Source organism: Trachymyrmex cornetzi, unplaced genomic scaffold, assembly GCF_001594075.2.
Source record: "Trachymyrmex cornetzi isolate Tcor2-1 unplaced genomic scaffold, Tcor1.1 scaffold205, whole genome shotgun sequence".
In the NCBI taxonomy this organism is placed as follows: Eukaryota; Metazoa; Arthropoda; class Insecta; order Hymenoptera; family Formicidae; genus Trachymyrmex; species Trachymyrmex cornetzi.
This window is the reverse complement of record NW_017296691.1, coordinates 590,879-601,143: the sequence shown is the minus strand read 5'-3', so window position 1 is coordinate 601,143 and position 10,265 is coordinate 590,879.

The following is a 10,265-nucleotide window of genomic DNA, read 5'->3' as shown; positions in this document are numbered from 1 at the left end:
TCCATATACGTGCTAGACGCATATAAGAAGTGTGAGTGGGAGGTAACGATAGAACCACAGCTCCAATAGCGGTCCTGAATTTCATGGTTTAAAAGTAAAGTAGAGAAACTCTCGTTATTACGTTCAGAGTCCCAAACCGCGCGCTATTACGAGATTCCAGTGTATTTACGAGTATTTCTAGTTATATTTACGACTGGACATATTACTTAATAACAATTCATATAAAAACGCTTTTATTTTTCATTAACAATTTTTCATGTATAGGGTGTTACAGATACATACTAGGCAGTACGACGGGTTGCGCGGCAAACTTTGCATGGCCAAGCGTGGTTTAATAGACAATGACAGTGACTTTATAACATAAACTTTATGATATAAATAATAAAACTTTGTAGTATAAACTTTATAATGTATAAAGTCACTGTCATTGTCTATTAAACCACGCTTGGTCATGCAAAGTTTGCCGCGCAACCCATACATACTGCCTAGTATGTATCTGTAACACCCTGTACAATAACTATCACGATACTTGTACGATAAAATTCGTAAAAAAGAAAACCAAAAATTATGACCTAAGGAATTGGCACTAAGGATATCTACGTGACATAACAAGTGTCATTATTTAACAATGACTACGAAGAAGTTTGCATCTCATTGATCTTTATTGTAAAATACAGTCAGTTGAAATTAGTAATGTATGGCCCAATACTTTTGACGCTGATACGAATGGTTGCCGTCCAGTGGAAATGTTCTGTATAAACTATGCATTTGTATATTAGGATTTTGTCAGAGAGCTTATGGACGTTACATATATTTATATGGATTGAAAGACACGTTCTTCGATTATTTAGAATTGAAGTTCTAATCGATTCTAAGAATGTTGAAAATATTTAGTAATCTCTTTGTTATTTATTAATAACGAGGCAGCATTTTTATTCCGAGTGAAATTTTTTGAGGCGAATATTTAATTACAAAAATTCAGCAAGCCCCTGGTATTATCTCACTCACTCACACACACACACACACGCATACGCATACGCACACACACACGCACACACATACAAAACACACATACCTATACATATTTGGATAGTGCACTGTCTCATTTATCGCGGAACGTCCATTCTCGACGGGAGAAAAGAGGCAAGCCTGTTTCTCTCCGCGAGATCCCATCTTGTAACAAGGGAGAGACGAGTGTCTCACTCGCGACAGCATTTTATCTGGCTGCAAGACGAGACGTGAAACGCGGGCGAGAAGGAAAATAAGGTTTTCCCAATCTCGATTAAATTTCTCGACGGAGCTTACTGGCATTCCGAGAGGGAGGATACCGGCCGCAAAGTTATATACGTGCCCGCTGGAGGGGAGTAATTTACGCTAGTGCACTGCAAGTTCGCTATGTGTGAGATTTAAGCTCGACGAACACACGCGAGTAACGTCGCGAACACCACATCCCGAATTATGGTTCCGCCGCGGTAAGTCGACCGGTAGATGAAAATGCCGTAACGTTTAAGGAGGCACTTGGCGGCGCTCATCATCCCCCAAAGTTAATAACATTCCGGTAACGAGGTGAAGTCAAGTGGATCAGATAAGGGCGATTCGATGATAAAGATGGCAATAATATCAGTTAAAACTTTCAGTACTCTACTCGTCTATCGGTCTCGACGTTCGGCGATTTAGCAGGATCGCTCTTAAAAAGAATAAAAGAGTTCCTCCAGCCATTTATTATGTAAATCGAGAACGGTCTCTTGCGGGAAAGGTTCTTTTGACGGCGATCAAATAAGGATCAAAGTCAAGTGCCGTAATGTATTGCTCTATTGACGAAAATACATAAACTTTTAACATTAAGAGATATAAATTGACCGAGTGTAAAATTTTCTCACTGGAGGAAAAACTAGTTGATATAAATATCATTTTAATGTCATACTATTTAATATATATATATATATATACTCGTACAAACTGCTTATCTCGTCTTGTACTCAGATCGACTCGCTGTTTGCTTTAAAATCAAAAACCTCGTAGCTGCCATCTTTCGATATATGGTATTTAATTTTAAATCTACATATCGCACATAACGTGATTTTCGATAATTAATTACGTATGTTTCTCCTAAACATATCTGGTTGCGAATAATTATCGCTGAAGTACTGAATGTCCTCTGAGAAAACAAGTACACACAGTGCACTAATTACTGCCCCTGTCATTTTGACACGGAAATAACTAAGCTGTACTCCACGTGTACTCGGATTAACGAAGGGTGTAAGAAGTTATGTCCGATAGTATCATATTGACGCAGAGAACACGAACGATTTACGACGAGAGACTCGGAATTAACGCGAAAACACTCACTGGTGTGACTTGATCGCCTCTCGAGGCTCTCCCGTGTATTTCGTGTAAAATCGGTCGGTGAATATTGTCGTGCCAATTATTCTGGAAAACGACGCCATTCTTCACCCCGGTCGGGTAATTCGTTACGTGCCGCGCGGCGATGCGTTCGCTTTGCTGCGTCGCGTTTTCTCGGGACGGACACTGTTTTCAAGGATCGCGATTTATTTAGCAGCGTTTCATTGGAGGACACTCGCTCGCGAGTGACACCGGCATTCGCTCTATTCGCGAGAATGCGCTTGCTCCGTCCATACACGCCGCACAGCTGCGATCGCGAGTATCAAATTCGTGATGGTATGTTCCAAAAAGAGCTTCTTTTAGTCATTTGTTCTGGCATTTTTTAATGACGTGCCTAAATAATCTCAAATTACATTATAAATTTTGCGTTTAAATATATTATGTTTTCAATTTTCTTTTACAACAAAGATCAAAATCATTATAAATCTAAATGATATCTATAATATTGCGTGTGTTATTTTGTTGAAACATTTTTAATCAATTTTTTTAATGAAATGTATCTATAATAACGGAAATGATTTTTGCACATATTTATTTCTTATAAAACGAAGCAGTTATGAATTACAATATTATTACGATGTTATTTTTTATTTCGAAAAAAATGTTTTATGTAATTTTATATTTTAATATTTAAAGTTGTGCAAAATCATCGATAATATTTTATCAAATTCACGAGACTGAAAATGTTTATTAAGTACATTTTAAAATTTCACTTTGCAGATTATATGACGCTATTTGTTTTTTAATGTTTTGCACATTCCACGATCGCGGCTTTTCGGTTATTGCTAATCGTGTATTCGAGCACATATCTATCATGCTTTACATCTAGAAATTTATTCTGTTTGTACATATGTATCTTAATAATTAATAATAAGATGCGTATGATGTATTATCGCGTGTATATTTGTGTAAAGTGAATAGTTAAAACCAGAGTTGGAAAGTAATGCGTTATTTATAACGCCGTTACCGTTTTTGTTAATTTTTTCTATAACGGTAACGGTAATGTCGTTACATTTTTACAACGATAACGAATTCAGTCGTTACTTTTATCGTTACTTTAATTCCTTATTATCTTCGTAACTATTCAATAGATCGCATTATTTTTAATTGACTAGAAATATATATCTATTTTATTATAATAGAAATTTAAATCGGAAAATGTTTTGTATATCTTAGGGGCATTGTAATAAATCGTTACTTTCTAAGTAATCGTAACTAATTTTTTAAATTAGTAACAAGAAAATGAGGCAACGAGTTACTTTTTACAAAAAGTAACGATAACGTATTAATAAAGTAACGTTCCCAACGCTGGTTAAAATATATTAATACGTATTAAAATGTATTAATTAATCGCTTTCCACTTATATTTCCATATCGTTGGATTCAACATTTGAACTGATGCAAGCCAACACGCCAACACGTATGTAAAAAAAATAAACATGTATATCCTTTTTGATTATGTGAACTCAAAATGCAGTTTAGGATATGTAATTGCATTGGAGAACATAATTGTAGATACGTATAAATGACGGTACTCACTTTGCTTATATAAGAAAATAGTCAAGTGATACTTGTACATGTAGCTAGTGAATCTAACACGACTATACTGAACATGTATTGATAACGCGCTGTTACATGATCGATGCTTCGTCCTAGACATGTAATAGGGCCATATATTTGTGACTGACAAACAATAACGATGATCGCATTACGAGTATAAGCGTCAAATCTTTTTATTCGCATATCGAAAGAGAAGGTATAAAAATAGAAGAAGGTGCCTCGCGTGACATAGAACAATGTTATTTCGAAATTTATGGACTTCGCGTGGACTTTAGGTTCAACGATATTTCTTCGAGAAAGGATATTTCTCCATTGCGACTGTTATAGTCCTATCCGGTGAATTACTCTTTTTGTACTAGTCAACATTTTTATTACAGTAATCATTTTTATCTGTCACTTCAAAAACTTAAACGGATTTTTATTATAAACTTTTAAAAATAGATAGAATATATTAGTATAGCAGCATTTTCTTATCTCCGACAATGTGTGATTAAAATAATACATTTTTATATACGGATATCAATTTCTGAATTTAACAATATCAAACAATTTTAATATTGAAATTGATTATTTAAAATTTACGTTGGAATTTTTATTATTACTATTTGCTAATAAAAAGTAACATTTTTATACGATTTTACCATGGTTTTTTTAAAAAGAATAAAAAGAGGCAGAAGAGAATTAAGGTAGAATTTTTAAATAAGAACGTAAAATTTTAGTGCGTTAATATAGTTTTTTATATTTAATCCAATGACGCGCCTACGTGCAAATATGAAAAATTGATTTATGTATCTATTCTCAATGCAGACAATATTATTTTTTAATTTTGATATATACGACAATCCAGTTAAAAACTTTATTGATCGAAGTATATAGTGACGTTACAATGGCAAAAATATTTTTTATATCAACGCACTACACAGACTTTAAAATCAAAACTGTAATATGTGCAGTACAATTATTTTTGTGACTAGATAGGCATTTTATATTGGCAGATCCAGATATAATTTTTATGAGAAGTAAAATTATATATGCACGGAATATAAGTATATTTTGCAAACTGGAAAAATTATAAGGGCTTGAAAATTATTTTAATGAGTTAAAAGACGAACTTTATACCGACGAAATCAAACATCTTGTTTTTCTTCGCTTAAAATCCTCTGATTCCGCCGTTTGCGTTTCATGGTTTATATTTACAAACAGCTTACACATGTATATTCTCTGTATATAACTCGTGACTCTTATGACTGTATTTAATTGACAATTATTGCAATAGCATATATCTCTCATGACTGTGTCTATAATGTCGTATTTTACACGCCTTCTGTCAATCTGTGATCACACTGTTAGGTATGATTGTTCGGATAGTATGGTATGGTAATAATGTACATTATATCGTCAAATTTTGCACATATTGTCCGGTTTGGATCAGTTATCTCGATTATCCAGGGCAATACTCTTGCAGTGTATCCTCGTAGGCAAAATTAAACATATGATAGAAAGCAATGTCTTGTCAAATATAGTGAAAACAGATTTGATATTCTAAGCGACGATAATCGCCTTACAAAGTGCTAAGTTTAACTACCGATCCTCGTGGACGTTGTGTGCAAAATTTGAAATTGAAATTTAAGCGTCTTTCACGACGGGAACTTTGATAAAACATCCGGCGAGTGGCCGCGCGTTGATCAAATATGCGAGAGGAGAAATATTCGGCACGCAGAAGAGATTTTATCGAAAGTTCCGTCGCCGAAACCGGGTTTTCGGAAACGCGGGCAGGCGTAGCAAGTGCCGCTGGCGATAATGCTTGAGAAATGGGACCAGGAATTTAGCTTCTCGTGACTACCTTTCCCAACTACTTTTGTATCGTCCTTCGTTCATTCCCGGGACGTTCGAAATTAGAAGCGCATTCGAAGATTCACGTATTACCTCGTGGTCGCGAAACTTATGCGTTTGATAGGGATTTCCATTCGGCGCAATCCCGTAAACGAATTTGCAAGTTCGGAAGATAGGGAGAATTCGTAGTTAAATGACTTTGGCTTTGTCTGTTTCGCGTACTTGCCTTAGCGTTAACTTGCATCTAAGTTAAATAAATGTCCTATCTATAATATGGTGTATTGTATTTCCGAATGTATACGTTCGTATGCCCTCCGTGTACGTGCATACGGTGCGTGTGAGATGCGTAGCTGTGCGTGTCTATTGATATGCATATGAGAGAACATCGACGATGAATGTCGAATACGTGGGTGGATGGAAAGATCGACAGGCACTGCATGCTTTCTCATAAGTATAGTCTCGCGCAATTACTGTAGTTATCTTAGAAAGTTTCCTAGTCGAGAGCAAATTTATTTCTGAAGCGAGTTGGAGATTTCTTTTTCATGTATTTCATGCTGCATATTTTCGCGCTGCGTCTTTGACGCGTTAAATACCATAGCTTATGCAGTGTCCGTCCATGAAATAGATTTTTCTACAAAAAAGATACAACGTATGATCCTTAGTTTACGATTGTATTGTAATTAATATTGTTATATAATAATAATTTAATGTATCAATTAATATTATAATACGACAATGATGTAGAATTCTTTTTGATCGATTTGTATTTAAAGGAGCCCGTTGTTTTATTAGGAAAATGGACGATTGTTTCCGTTGAGAACAATAAATAATTTATCTACGACTGAGAGAGCGCGATTAGTTTGCGATCGATAGTTATTCGCGCAGAACTGTGATTTTATTCTCCGCATAAAATGAATTCTCGATCAACAGCGAGATTCCGTAGTACGCTAGTAACATTTATTTATATTTTTTATTATCGAATTGCATAGTTTGCGATAAATACAATGAGTTTTATATACTTGGAGCAATTGTAAAGATATGCGTACCAATCTGCTCTCTTTCCGTTGTCGTTAACGATAATAAGGGCACAATCGAACAAATGCTACTAATTACAGTGTAGAATATCGCTGTAGGAACGTTCAAGATAACGTTTAAAGCGCTTTTTATGTCGTTGACTTATCGAATTAAGAGCAGGTCGAACTCGTTCCTGCCCATTTGTTCTCGTTTGCGTATCTGACTAGTGCATTAGACCGTAGCAGTAGCTGTAGTACATAAATCGTGTTAGATGGCCAGCAGAGATAGATGTCTTAAATAATAAAGAGACGAAACATTCCCGACGTATTCTCCTGGTGTATCTGCGCGTAGACAGTCGCATCGTTGTGCGAAATTAACTGTGTCGTTTCGCGAAATTTTTCCAACTGTCTCAACCTCACCGCGAAGGATGCGATTAATTCTGACGGGTGGGTTTCGTACGAACTCATCGGAACGATTCCCGTCATAGTCGGATGCGTGTCCCGACGAAGCCTCATTCTAACAAATTTGTACTGAGCGTCGGAAATAATCATATATATCGAAGTAAGTGGAGGCGATTATAGCGAGCGCGCCGTGTGATTAGGACCTGTACTGTAATCATCGGGACGCATTTCATTAATACTGACGTTTTCGTGCGAATTCGTTAGAACCAGTTATCGTCGGAACACGCACTCGCTATGATTATACCTTTGAGGATATGATCGCGGTGGGTATACGTGTTTCGGCAGCACCAGGTTCTAACGTGCGCGGCATCACTCAGAGTAATTCAAATCCATCGAAATAAGCTTGAGTTGCATTAATATACAACAGGTTGATAGATACATCGGTGAATGATCAAGAACAAGGGATGTTATTAGGCAATCTTTTTCCTTTGTTATGTTAAGGGATAAGTATATTTTTATCACACTTTAGATATCAATTAAGATTCATATCTGTCCATACTTTTGACTTTATGTAAATGTTATCTATTCGAAAGGTAACTGCTGACTGAATTATTGGTATGTTTTTATGCTATAAATCGTACGATTAGATCTTGCGGCCTTATTTTAATGTATCTGATTAATTCTGACGTTCTTTTACGAATTTGTCGGGATGAATTCTCTACGGGACACGCGAATCGTTATGATCGTTCTTTCTTCATTCATGTGCTGCTTCAGCCTTCGTTGCCCATGCTGAGGCAATTGTAATCTGTTTCTACATACGTTCGCAAATCGCGATGTAATCACGTAGACTTACTAAAGCAAATTACATTATTTAGGAGCATACTATCGAGTATGTCATACAGCCTCTCGGTGCACAAATCTAAAAGCGTCTTATTAATGATTGCTGTTAAAGTCATCGAGAAGCACACTATATTTGAAACTCTGAGGACCAGAAATTCACAATAACACTAGTCATTAACCTACGTAGATTATTTGCCTTTTTTTAACGTGAATATAACTGTTGTGATCGAGACGAACTCGACATGAAACGTCGAGGAGTCCGAGTTAGAGAGGGAAGGATGTCTTTGTATATCCGGGCTGCGTTTATTCTCGCAAGCCTCGCAATATTAATCCATTGTAACGTAAAAACGGGCTAGCAAGTCTATTTATTGATGTCGTGTCGTGATAAGTGTCCATAATGTCTCATAACAAGACTTACGAACGTAACGGCATTGTCTAACCAATTGATAACCAACTGTTCCGACTCGATTAACACGAGAGTAGCAAAGTAGAAGTCAGATCGATGTGTTGTGTTAACTGGTAGAGTAGCGTGAGGCTAGTTTGTAGAACGAACACGTAGAACAATCCGCGAACGTTAACACCTGTCCCTCTGGCCGTAGCAGAATCGTAAACCGACGCAAACTGTACCGGACTATATAGATGTATTTATTTTGTACTGAATGTATCTTGTATTGATGTACTTTTTTCGTGAAGATCGACGTAGCGCCGTAGCTATGTCGAAACGACATTCTGATTTTGTGGATACGTTACCGCGGACTATGTAAATGTAAATTTTATAATGTTGTAATAAAAGTGCGTTTCTCTCTCTTCTTCTTTCTTAACATGATGAAAGTTGATGTTACAACTGTAGTTACGTAGACGTAGTACATTGATGAAATGCCTTTTCGTAAAAAGTCCTTGACATAGTTAATTAATCTTAGGTATACACACTCTGGAATCTTTGAGACCTCAGTAAATTTTCGAAACTCTATTATTGGTAGAATATTAATGAATAAAAAATCATATTTTTTAAAACTTACTACAATTTTAGATTACTTTTGAATGAATAATTGTATTTTTTTAAGTTTATTTTCTATATACAGCACATTTTATTTGAGAAACATCCTGCGAATGCCCTTAAGATATTCAGAGGACATAGAGACGTCCTCTGGACATTTTTAGGAGTCTTTTGGAGATCTGCATGGATTAGGATCAATTAAAAAAAAATAATTATTATACCGTAATTTTCTTGAACACCGTGATAAAAAGATTAGATCTCCTAGCTTCTATGTGGTAACCACGTATACAAAAAACAAACGATGTATAGATACCTATAGGGTTAATCAGCCTTGAGTTAATTAACTTTTTTTTTACAAAATTCTATGATTTTTTATAATGAGTAAATGTTTAATTAATTTAATTTTTTAATTATAGGTGTTATATTTATGTAATTGTGTCAATTGGCATGTCCAACGTAGTGTCTTTTCCTTAATTCATTTAAATTCACTTTAGACGATTTAACGCGAAAATAGAACTCAAAATAGAATTTATTTATAATTTTATTCGCCACACACTTCGATATATATTCGATATGTATTTTAATATAAAATTTTTTATTTAGATATGCTCGCATTTGATCTGCAAAAATATCCTTTTTATATGAAATAGCACGCCAAATTATAAATAGAATTCTTGAATTCTGACACGAGTTACAGGTCGTTCAAAGTAGACTTTTACCGATAACTCAAGTATTTCATTATTTTTTTCCACCTGGTTACTTTACTCCTAATTGGAACGGATCCCTTGATAGAAAGAAATAAAATAAACTCACCCGGATCTCCTTCGTATATTTTTATATCAACATCTTATATTTCTGCTGACCATGACTCCAATTTCAGATCCAGGTACTGATAAACAAGCAGTTACTGACAATCGAAAATTGTTGTATCCTTTGCCGATAATGTAGCAACGCACTTCGCGAGTAAAATACTGTGGACTTACCTGCGATTGGTGGCGCCATCTGCAACCAGCAAGCAAGAACCTCGACGAACTTGGATCAGTCTTCGGATTGAAATTGTACGCGCAAAACTGTATTTTTCCGTTGGAATCGTGATAAACGGATTTGTCGCACAGACGACAAAACGCGACGTGATCGCGGTTCGCGACCGATCTCAGTTTTATCAGGCGAGACGGTGGATCAACGATTCAGTAACGAAATTACGGAATTCGGGAGTA